Consider the following 12,738-nt stretch of genomic DNA (forward strand, 5'->3'; position numbering starts at 1 on the left):
GAACCCTCCTACACTGTTGGTGGGAATGTAAATTGGTGCAGCCACTAGAGAAAACAGTATAGAGGTTCCTTAAAAAACTAAAAATGGAGTTATCATATGATCCAGCAATCTCACTCCTGGACATATACCTGGAAAAGAGGAAAACTCTAATTCAAAAAGATGCATGCACCTCAATGTTCATAGCAGCACTATTTACAATAGCCATGACATGAATAAAGATGTGGTGTATATACACACACACACACACACACATATATATACACACACACACATACACACACACACACACATATACATACATACACATTGGAATACTACTCAGCCATAAATAATGAAATGATGCCATTTGTAGCAACATGGATAGATCTAGAGATTATCATACTAAGCTAAGTCAGGAAGAGAAAGACAAATACCATGTGATATTACTTACATGTGGAATCTAAAATACAACATAAATGAACATATCTACAAAACAGACTCAAAGACATAGAGAACAGATTTGTGGTTGCCAAGCAGAAGGGGGGTGGGGGAGGGAAGGATTAGGAGTTTGGGATTAGCAGATGCAAACTATTATATATAGTATGGATAAACAAGGTCCTACTGTGTAGCACAGGGAACTATATTCAACTTCCTGTGATAAACTATAATGGAAAAGAATATATATATATGTATATATATGTGTGTATATATATATGTATATATATATGTGTGTATGTGTATATATATATATATATATATATATGAATCACTTTGCTGTACTGCAGAAATTAACACAACATTGTAAATCAACTATAGCTCAATAAATTATTTTTTAAATGCTGCTGGGACAACTAGATATCCAAATGCAAAAGAATGAAGTTGGGTCCCTGTCTCATATCATATACAGAAATTACTCAAAACGTATCAACAACCTAAAACTCTTAAAAGAAAATTTAGGGATAAATCTTAAAGACCTTGGATTTAGAAACGAATTCCTATATATAACAACAAAAGCATGAACAACAAAAGAAAAGATAGATTGGACTTCGTCAAAATTTTATAACTTTGTGCCTCAAAGTACATTACCAAGAAAGTGAAAAAACAATATACAGAATAGGAAAAAATATTTGCAAATTATGTATCTGATAGCTGTCTAGTATCCAGAATAGATAAAGAACTCTTAAGAGCTCAATAACAAAAAGACAAACAACTCAATTAAAAAGTGGGCAAAAGACTTGAATAGACATTTCTCCAGAGAATATATACAGATGAGCAGCAACAAACACATGAAAGGATGATCAACATCATTAGTCATTAGGGAAATACGAACCACAATGAGATACCACTTCACACCCACTAGGATGGTTATTAAAAGAAAAAAACCAGGGCTTCCCTGGTGGCGCAGTGGTTGAGAGTCCGCCTGCTGATGCAGGGGACACGGGTTTGTGCCCCGGTCCAGGAGGATCCCACATGCCGCGGAGCGGCTGGGCCCCTGAGCCATGGCCGCTGAGCCTGCGCGTCCGGAGCCTGTGCTCAACAACGGGAGAGGCCACAACAGTGAGAGGCCCGCGTACCGCAAACAAACAAAAAATAACCCCGGAAATCAGTGTTGGTGAAGGTACGGAAAAGCTGGAACCCAAAACAATTTAGTGGCTCCTCAAAAAGTTAATTAGAGCTACAATATAAACAAGCAATTCCACTACAAATTTGGATATATATGTTTGGTATAGATCCAATATAATTGAAAACAAATACTGAAACAAATATATGTACACACATGTTCATCACAGCACTAGTTCACAACACACAAAATGTAGAACCCCAAATGTTCTTCAATGGATGAATGCATAAAAAATTGTGACATATGTAGACAATGAAATATTATTGAGCCATAGAGAGGAATGAAGTACTGACACCTGCGACAACAAGGATGAACCTAGGAAACATTATGCTAAGCCAAAGAAGCCAGACAAAATATCACATCTTGTATGATTCCATTTATATGAAATATCCAGGATAAGTAAATCCATAGAAACAGAAGGCAGATTGGCAGTTGCCAGGGGCTGGGAGGGACAGGGAGATGGAGGTTAACTGCTTTCTTTTGGGGGTGATGAAAATATTTTAGAACTACAAAGAGACGGTGGTTGCACAACACTGTAAGTGTGCTAAATTCCACTGAATTATTCACTTTAAAATGGTTAATTTTATCTTATATGCATTTCACCTCAATTAAAAAGAAAAAGTAAACCAGATAAACCAATTCTTAAATTTTTAAAATGTATTCAGAAGACAAAGCTACCTGAAGGTAGAAATCAAGTCTCACTCATCTTTATGTGCCCTCACTCCCTTGAGCTTTAGCACAACCTGGCACATGAAGATAATGAATGGTATTTACCTGGATGAATAAATAATCTGAAGAAAAGCTATATATAAACTTTGGAGACTTAGAAGTTCCATAATACCTTCCTTACTTTCATCCATCCTTTTAAGTTTGTTTAAATGTTTCCTCAGATTTTCTTTTTCCAACCAAAGCAATACTCCCTAGTTGCTACAAGCCAACAACAGAGGTAAACAAAGAATTTCCACCACCTGCTTACCCCACACCCCAACCCTGCAGCCTCTGTACTCTCACAAACACGGGTTCCCGGTATTAACAGATTAACAATCTTGGGTGTATCTTATACTGTCCCTTTCATGCTTATTCAAATATCTCCCGAATGATGCATGCAACTCATCTTTCAGTTATAATCTTGGTATTAGTATTCCGAGAGTGAATTACTCCTGTGTGCTTTTATTCCTTCATCTCCTCCCCCAGATGATGGGGGCCAAGAGAAAATGATTAGGAGGCATCTTCCCAGGTCAAAGGCATGACATTTCAACTGCTCCATGCATTGTCTAATGACGCAAAGTGGGAGTCTGATTTGAAACTTGAAATGAGAAAGCTTAAGTAGGTGAGACATTTGGCAACAACCATTCTCCCACCCCTAATATATGCTATTCATTGTTTCATAACCATCCCCCCTTATCAGCAGAGACCGTCTGCCTCCCAACATGGATTTTATCCAGGATTATTCTGACTTTTCTCAATTCACAGGTAGCATTTCATCACCTCCTAATATTTACTTATTTACAGTCAGCCCTCTCTATCCACAGGTTTTGCATCTGCTGATTCAACTAACCACTGATGTAAAGTATTTGGGGGAAAAAAAAGTCCAGAAAGTTCCAAAAAGCAAAACTTTAATTTTCCATAAGCCAGCAACTATGTACATTTTATTAGGTATTATAAGTAATCTTACAGTAGAGGTGGTTTAAAGTATACTGGAGAATGGCATAGGTTATATGCAAACACTACACCACTTTATACAAGGGACTTGAACATCCATGGATTTTGTTATCTGCTGGGGTCCTGGAACCAATCCCCATGGATATCGAGGGACAACTGTATTTACTTATTTTGCTTACTGTCTGCCCCTCCCCCCACTAGCATGTTACCTCTATAGGGCAGAGATTTTGGTCTGTTCTGTTCATTGACATATGCCCAGCACCTAGAATACTGCCTGGCACATAACAGGTGATCATTTAAGAACATATCATAAAAGAATATTCATATATAAAAAATTCTACGAGATCTCCCCTTTTAGGACTCTTGTAGAGGTCACTTCCCTCTAGAAAATGTTAAGGGTATAAATCTGGAATATTTCCTCTTCTCTCCTCTCCTTCCTGGTTCCCCAGGAAGATTACAGCTAAATAAGGGAGAGTGGAAAGTTGACCAATTCAAAAGGTTCTAGCTTGCCTAAAGCTACCAGTTTCTCACCTCTCTGTTTCCCCAGTGAAGCTTAGAGATAATAGACCCTCCCTGTGTATCATCCTAAGAGACTTGATAAGCCCCTCTACATAAGCTTGCTGGGTCTTTAGTCCAACCTTTTGGAGAGACAGAGAAGGAGGTATCACCCTGTCACAGAAAGACATCTGGGAGGCTTCCGAGTGACGTGAGGCAACTGATGTCAGAAGCCACAGCTCCAGCTGCTCAGGACTGTCGTCGATGCCAGCAAGAAGCATCCCCTCTCCCTCATGAGGTCGTGTTTAAAAACCCTAATTCAGTGCCCTATTTTTCTACCACAGCAAGCATGTCCCCCCAAACCTACTTTGGGACCAACAGAGTACAAAAGCAGAGGCTCAAGGTTTTTTCAAGAAGTACTGGTTGATTGGCAAGTTTGTTGAACGTCTTTCCATTTGGGTTTGTCTGGTGTTTTCCCATGATCAGACTGAGGTTAGGCATTTCTGGCAAAAATACCGAGGTGATATTTTTCCACAGAAATGCAGTTGTGTCCTCAGCACAATACTCTTTGAAAGTATCAAGGTCATAAAAGGCACACATACACACACACACACTCTAAAACAAGTGATTTTCTACTTATACCATATAACTTTCACACCATCAAGCCATACTCAGTATTTCCGTAGTATTTGTGAAGTTGGAATCAAGTCATTGTCAATTGAGGGTGGTAAAAAATAAAGGACTTCCAACAAACGCCCGTCTACTACATCTCATTCATTCAGTAAATATGTATTGGAAACCTGAGCATCAGGCACTGCAGAGCAATGGGGAGTGACTCACTTCCAGTCCTCCTTTTACAACACAGAGCAAGTGAACTCTCTTTGATGAGCCTGGACCCCATCCCATGACTCATCGGTGGCCTAGTTTAGTTTCCACCCACAGGATGTGTATACAGCCACGGACATGCAGAAAGCAAAGGTTAGGATCAATGTGAGAGACATTTTAAAGGAATGAGAAAAAGATAATTAATCGGATATGGAAGTATCTAAAAGGAAAGAATCATGGAGTCCATCCTCTGTTCCTGTTTCTAAGTACCAAGGCCAGATTCTAACAAGAGCTTTAGGTCTTACGTCAAGGAGGCCTTTTTCACCAACTGTCTTAATCCATTCAGGCTGCTGTAACAAAACTAACATAGACTGGGTATCTTATAAACAGCAGAAATGTATTTCTCACAGTTCTGGAGGCTGGAAGTCTGGCATCAGGGTGCTGGCATGGTCAGGTTCTATGTCTGCTGAGAGCCTGCTTCCATAAACAGCCATTTCCCAATGTAACCCCACGTGGTGGAAGGGGTGGGGAGCTTTCTCAGGCCTCTCTTATAAGGGCACTAATCCCACTCACTGGGGCTCTGCCCTTATGACCTAATCACCTCCTAAAGGCCCCACCTCTTAATACCATCACCCTGGGGTTAGGATTTCAACACAGGAATTTTGAAAAAATCAGACCACAGCACTGACCAACCTCAGTCCCTATTTCCTCTTCTAGTAAATTAAATCCTGGGCTCATCCTTACAGGTGGAAATGAAAAATAGGAATGATTTGGGTCCAACCTGACATGAACTTGACTTCTGAGGTTCCAGACTGCTATAGGGGAATGGAATGAGGAACACATCAGCTTTGGGAACAGACCCAAGGACCCAGGGAAAGTTTTCAGACCCCACCTATCTTTATAGGGATAATGAGATAATCATGGTGTTTCAGAGGCCACTGACCACAGCCCTGGGTCCCCACTTCTCTCACTGCCCCTCCACCAGGCTGTTCGGGCAGCTGTGCTGGAAAGGTGATGAGTCAGCGGCACTCAGAGCCGTCTTCCCTGAATGTTCAGAGGAGCTGTTTTTCATTTAGTCCCTTAAATGTCTCTCAGCGTGAGTGAGATGTAGCCAACTATCTTGTTGCCCAACACGTCAGGAAAGGCGGCTGTCCCACATCTGCTCAGCCCGTATTTATAATTGCTTAATAGTAGCGAGTGGGCTTCCCTCCTCCTCTCCCCCAGCAAAGCAGCGTGGGGGGCTTTGACATTCAGGGCCTGGTGTGTGGGCAGGAAACGCAGATGAGGCTGGGAAAATGTCAACCTCCTACAGCTTCTCTCCCAATTAATCACAGCACCATATGACAGGGCACACCTCCGAGGAGGAACACTGGGCTGGCAGTGGGGAGAGCTCCCTCCAGCTCCAGCCCCGCTACCAAATTAGCCGCGTGAGCAGCATACCCTCCGGGAGCCTCGTTCCTACTTGTTTGAACTTTTTTAAAAGGAATGGGGGGGCTTCCCTGGTGGCGCAGTGGTTGGGAGTCCGCCTGCCGATGCAGGGGACACGGGTTCGTGCCCCGGTCCGGGAGGATCCCACATGCCGCGGAGCGGCTGGGCCCGTGAGCCATGGCCGCTGAGCCTGCGCGCATCCGGAGCCTGTGCTCCACAATGGGAGAGGCCACAGCAGTGAGAGGCCCGCGTACCGCAAAAAAAAAAAAAAAAGGAATGGGAATTGGAGAAAAGGATCTCTAGGGGATGGTCCCATGGGCTAGTGATTAAGAGCTCCGACTCGGGATTCAGACCACCTGGATCCATGTCTGACTCCACCACCTGCCAATAATGGGATCCCAAGTCAGTGATTTGAGTTATCTGGGCCACAGTTCCCCAGCTACAAAACGAGCATCATAGTAGGACCCACACAGCGAGGAGGTTGAAAGGACTGAGAACTGAGCGTAGCATGAAGTGTGCTTCATAAATGTTAGTTGCTATTATCATTCCGATTCTAGTCATCTAAGTCAACTGACTGTATTTAAAGTTCCAAGGGAAGTATTTTCAAAGATGAATGCAACGTGGAATTTGCCCCCCGATACACAGTCTTATGGCGAAGACAAATATATGCTTAAAACGTGTGAGGGCTGGAGGAGGTGGGCTGCCTGTAAGAGGTAGTGCCACGTGCCGGGGGCTGTGCCGAGGGCGTGGCGGGCATTCTCCCCCTTGACCCTCACAGCCGCCCAGATGAGGTCGAACCCGTTTTATAAAATGGGAAGTAATCTCAGAGAAGCTACATAATTTACCTTAGATCACACAGCTTCTATGTGTCAAAGACAGGATTCAAAGTCAAGTCTTAAGTCACTGCTCTTCAACTCTGCGTCTTTGGGGAACTGGGTGGGCATTTGGCGAACGCTTCACAGAGGAAGTAGCATCTGAGCAGACCAAGCCTCCACATTTTTTTATTATGGAAAGTCAGGATTTCTGGAGCATGTCCCAGGAATGCTTCTTAGCTATATAGGTAAGTTCTCTGTAACATCTCTGAGCCCCAGTTTCTTCATTTTCTGAATAATAATAGTGCCCACCACAGAGCTCATGGAAGGAGTAAGTGAGCTTATACCTGTAAAACTCTTAACAGTTCTGGAACACGGCAAGCACTTAATAGATGTTAATTTGCCATCATCGTTGTGTCATCTTTATCATCATCATTGCCATCATCTGTGCTCAGTTCCCCTTCAGCTGACAGGACCACCCACTGATAAAAAGGGAACCTCTGTTTTCACAAGGGTTCTCAAGACCATTTCCCAGCCTGAAATGGACAATCAATCATTTGTTCCTTAGGTTAAGAATCTCCTGTAAATATGAGGAATGAATCACACATGCAATCCTTAGCGCTTTGAGAAAGGAGTCCATGTCCTGGGAAGGCTGAACTAGGAGAGTGAGGCAGAAACAGACAAGAGAAAGGCCCCTACAAATGGGGACTGCTAGAAACTAGGGAGGGGGTCGAGCTAGACGCTGCCTCCTTCGAAATTCCACCAAGGGCTCCCTTGGTTAGAAAATCTGCCAAGAGGCTGAGCCCCCTCCCCCGCCCAGCCTCCGGTAGGGACGGTGTATGAGCTGGGCCCGCATTAGCATGCGCCGCCAGAGGACAGGGGGGTGAGTGATGGCTTCTCCAGAACAGAGGCGTGTTTGATGTAGCCTGTCAGCCCCACCATCCTTCACCAGGACCTGGGGCCAAGATTCATACCCTTTGTCAGAGGCTCAGCTAACACCCGGAGCTGGCCTCCACTGGGGTCTAATTTGTATACCCTCTCCCTGAGAATGGCAGGCAATCTTTCAGGGCCCGGAAACGGGGGGGAGGAGGGGGGACACGCAACCATGGTCCATTTTTCCGGGGAATATCTCAGGGGCTGGAGTCAGGATAAACTAAGAAGAGGGGAAACGGAGAGAAGGACTCAGAAGGAATGCATTAACCACAGCTTTTTACCCTTAGATCACCTGCCCTCCCTCCCCCAGCCCTACCTCAGGTTTTCCAGGGAATATCACTTGGAATAATGGTATATTATTCAGTATCAGCTCAAGATACTAGTCTGTCACAATAAGCAGCTGCTCACCAAGAGAAAACGATGCCATGACATGCCAAGATCAGATTCATACGAGAAGTAACAGCCGCAGATCAAGATGAAGCAGTTGGACTATTTTAGTTGGAAGCCTTATTTGTCTTTCACTTGGGTTGCCATGTCTTTAAGTGAATTTGTGAAGTACCTATGATGTGCTGGGCAGAGGGCTGGGGGTTGGGAGACAGGCAAAGCTGTGGCCAAGTCTCTGCTCCAGGAGCTCCCAGTCTGGACCCCGTGGGTATAAGCCTGCCAAGGACAGCAACTAGGTCTTGGGGTGGCTCACTCTGCCCTGTGGCTTCCACATGCCCGACACACAGCAGATCCTCAATGGTGCCTCTTCAGCGCTAAATTTCAGTAACATTTTTCCCACAAAAATGATGCAGAAACCAACAGGAATAAAGTCTTATATTCTTTTCTCTCATTTAATTCACTGCAGGGGAAGAGTGTTTTCCTCATTTTCCATTAAGCTTGGACAGTAAAGATGCAACAAAAATTGACACCACACACTCAGGCAACTTCACCATGCATCCTGTGTAATACTGATGGAAAGAATTCTGGGCTGGAGGCCACGAGTTAACGCTGGCTCTGCCCTAAGGTCCCCAAGGTAACTGGGAACCCCCTGGACCGCTCTGAGCCTGGTCCGTGTGGGACCAGCTCTTCTGCCTGATCTATCAGAATACAAGGCAGAAGGGGCTCAAAGATGCTTTCATGTGGGGTCTCTCAGCTGGGTCTGTGGGTTCTGCTCTCAAAGCCTAAAGCTGAGGAAACAAAATGGTGGACCCAGATGGAGCAGTTTGGCCCCCATGAGGTATTAAAGAAAATGGAATTTCCAACACTGAAAAATTCGGAGAAGTTTTTACGTTTTAAACTCTGAATTTCCCGCTGCTCTTGAAAAATCGAAAATCTGACAACAGCAGACCAGAAGCTCAGCATGAAAGCAGTCTTTTGTAGTTGAAGTATGGCTACATCCTTTAGACTGGGCCTGTGCTCTGCAGGTCGCCACAGTTCTCACTGCAATCAGCTTTCCTGTTTTAAGCCATCCCCTGGACCCTGCAGGCGTCTGAATGGGTAATAAGCCTAAGCAGGTTAACCTGTGGTGCAAGATGGCAGGAGCCCAACACCACCTAGGAATTTACACTTACAGGCACAAGTTGACCCCCAAGAATTCAGAGGAAAGGGAGTTCTAGAATGTTGGGAAGGGCAGGGGAGGTGGTCAAGGAAAGGAGGGAGAGATGTGTGTGGTCCTACTTGGTGTCCATGTGTAAGTCATTCTGGCCAGACAGGGGGCCTGTGCAGGGGAGCTGGTGGGAGGACTAGACTGGGAATGGTAAGTTGAGCCCATAACGTGGAACAAAGGAGGTGAATGCCAAGTAATATTATTCTCAGCCTTTCATGCCAAGAGCTCCAGGTATAATGTGGGGTTTAGGTACTAAGGCTGCCAAGCTCACCCTACACACACTTCCACCCCACCTTCATGACAAGAGTCAAGGTAGGAGGCTCGGCCTTGGGAAATACACAGCTAAGTACAAAGTTCTGAAAACCACCCTCCAGCTTCACAAACTCCTCACTCTGTAGGTTTCCTAAACCAGCCAGAGGCATCCCACCAAGACCCAGTGGCAGCAGGGGGCAAACTTGTAGGTTGAATCCTCCCAAAGCACTTCAGGGGAAAGAATAGGAGAAAGAGAGAAGGGAAAAAATCCTCCTTTCAGCTTCATTAGAGCTCTTGCTTAACTGAGCTAAAAATAAAACGAATCGCTTTTGCTATTCTAATGTGAAAAATCAGTTTTTAAAGGATCGAGATTCCCTCCCTGGCTGGAGAAATCATTGAATCGGGAATAGACTGTCTGCCAATGAATTATGAATATAGTAATCAAGTCTTCTTGGAAGGCCAAAGTCTTGGTTACAAATGGGCACTATAATTAGAAATATGCTGAAACTGCCTAAAGCAGACCACCCCCCTGCAACTTTATCTTTTTTTAAAGAGGGAAGAGGCATGGACTGCTCCCTTCCAGGTTTCTGGCTTGTCCTCAAGCAATTCCTGCTTCTCAGCATTGAAGGAGACATCTACACAGAAGAATATAGGAACACCACCTGCCCACCACCACCGAAAAGCTCCACCAACCTCCCCCAACAGTAGCTGTGAAAATGCTTCAATTATCTTCGTTCACGACCTGGAATTCCACAAATTAAAAATATTCCGGGACAGCAATCAGCCTCTTTTCAAATCCAAGAGAGCAGGGCTCAGTCATCTACACCTTAGTGGGTTATCAGTTCGATTCAGTCCTTTTATTTGAACAAATAGTTGAGCGGACAGGATTGGGAGCTGCAGGAGATGGGGCATGCATGTCAGGGAGGAAAATGAGAAGAGAAGGGCAGCACTGAAAGGTGGGGTTCAAGGGAAAAGGAGGATGAGTAGGGCTGCCTCCTACCTCCAAGCCCGCAACCAGGAAGGAGAAGAGGTACCGCCACAAAACTCAGACAACGAGAAAAGCCAATCGAGATCAACAGAGCCAATAATAACAATAACATCCCCTCAAAAATGTATCACAATTGAGAAGGCGTTACCTTACCTCATTTTCCTGAGAAGAGAAGCAAAAAAACAGGTGGCTGGGAGTCGCTATCTTCCCTCAAATCCTTTACCTTTGGCTTGGCCTCTAGAGATGAGATCAGTTCTAACCAGAAAGCTCCCTGAACAGAAGCTGCTTCCAAGAGCTTACTTATCCCAGCCCTGGAGTGGCCAGTTGGGGGAGGGAGGTCAGGGCTCTGCTTTTCTCTGAGTCCGGGATTGAAGGTAAACCCAACTGCTCAGTCCCTTGCCCCTTGCTAAGTACAAACATATGGGCTTAATTGGTGGTTCTCAGCCCTGATTGCACATTAGATTCACCTGGGAGATTTTCAACGTTGATATCCAAGTCATATCCCAGATGGATTAAATGTAATATCAAGGAGTGGCTCCAAGCATCACCGTTTGTTAAAGATTTCCAATGATTGTAATATGCAGTCATGGCTGAGAACCACTGACTTTTTTAATAACCATTTATTTCTTCTTTTATTTTTTTAGACTTTTTATTTTATATTGGAGCAGAGTTGATTAACAATCTTGTGATAGTTTCAGGTGTGCAGCAGAATGACTCAGTTATACGTATACATGTATCTATTCTTTTTCAAATCCTCTTCCCATCTAGGCCATTACATATTATTGAGCAGAGTTCCCTGTGCTATACACTAGGTCCTTGTTGGTTATCCGTTTTAAATATAGCAGTGTGTACATGTCAATCCCAAATTCTCTAACTATCCCTTCCCCCCACCCTTCCCCCACTGGTAACCATAAGTTCGTTCTCTAAGTCTGTGAGTCTGTTCTGTATAACCATCTTTTAAAATTGAAGTATAGTTAATTTACAATGTTGTGTTAGTTTCAGGTATACAGCAAAGTGATTCAGTTATATATACAATATATATTCTTTCTCAGATTCTTTCCCATTATAGGTTATTACAAGATATTGAATATAGTTCCCTGTGCTATACAGTAGGTCCTTGTTGGTTATCTATTTTATATATAGTAGTGTGTCTATATTAATTCCAAACTTGTGTCTATGTTAATTCCAAACTCCTAATTTGTCTCTCTCCCCTCCCCCCATCCCCTTTGGTAACCATAAATTTGTTTTCTATGTCCGTGAGTCTATTTCTGCTTTGTAAATAAGTTCATTTGTACCATTTTTTTTTTTTAGATTCCACTTATATGTGGAATCATATATTTGTCTTTCTCTGTCTGGCTTACTTCACTTAGTATGATAATCTCTAGGTCCATCCAAGTTGCTGCAAATGGCATTATTTCATTCTTTCTTACGGCTGAGTAATATCCCACTGTGTATATATACCACAACTTCTTTATCCACTCACCTGTTGATGGACACTTAGGTTGCTTCCATGTCTTGGCTATTGCAAATAGAGCTGCTATGAACATTGGGGTGCATGTATCTTTTCGAATTAGAGTTATGTCTGGATATATGCCCAGGAGTGGGATTGCTGGATCATATGGTAATTCTATTTTTTGTTTTTTGTTTTTTGGGTTTTTTTTTGCGGTACGCGGGCCTCTCACTGTTGTGGCCTCTCCCGTTGCGGAGCACAGGCTCCAGACGCGCAGGCTCAGTGGCCATGGCTCACGGGCCCAGCCGCTCTGCATGTGGGATCTTCCTAGACCGGGGCACGAACCTGTGTCCCCTGCATCGGCAGGCGGACTCTCAACCACTGCGCCACCAGGGAAGCCCTATTTTTAGTTTTTTGAGGAACCTCCATACTGTTTTCCATAGAGGCTGCAGCAATTTACATTCCCACCAACAGTGCAGGAGGGGAGAACCACTGACTTCTTCATCCCCATCCATCACCTGTTCTCCATTTTCCTGCCCCTCCTCTCACTTCCCAGACCCAGACTGAGGGGCTTCTCTAGCACAAGAGGTTCTGGAGGCAGCGATGCCTCCATCTCCTAGGGTGGGCACCAGGTTTTGGAGCATCTCTGTGTAGCACCCAACTTCCCCACACACCCAAAATTATTCCATTAGAAGAGACCTT

The sequence above is a fragment of the Tursiops truncatus genome, chromosome 16 (assembly GCF_011762595.2).
Source record: "Tursiops truncatus isolate mTurTru1 chromosome 16, mTurTru1.mat.Y, whole genome shotgun sequence".
Lineage (NCBI taxonomy): Eukaryota > Metazoa > Chordata > Mammalia > Artiodactyla > Delphinidae > Tursiops > Tursiops truncatus.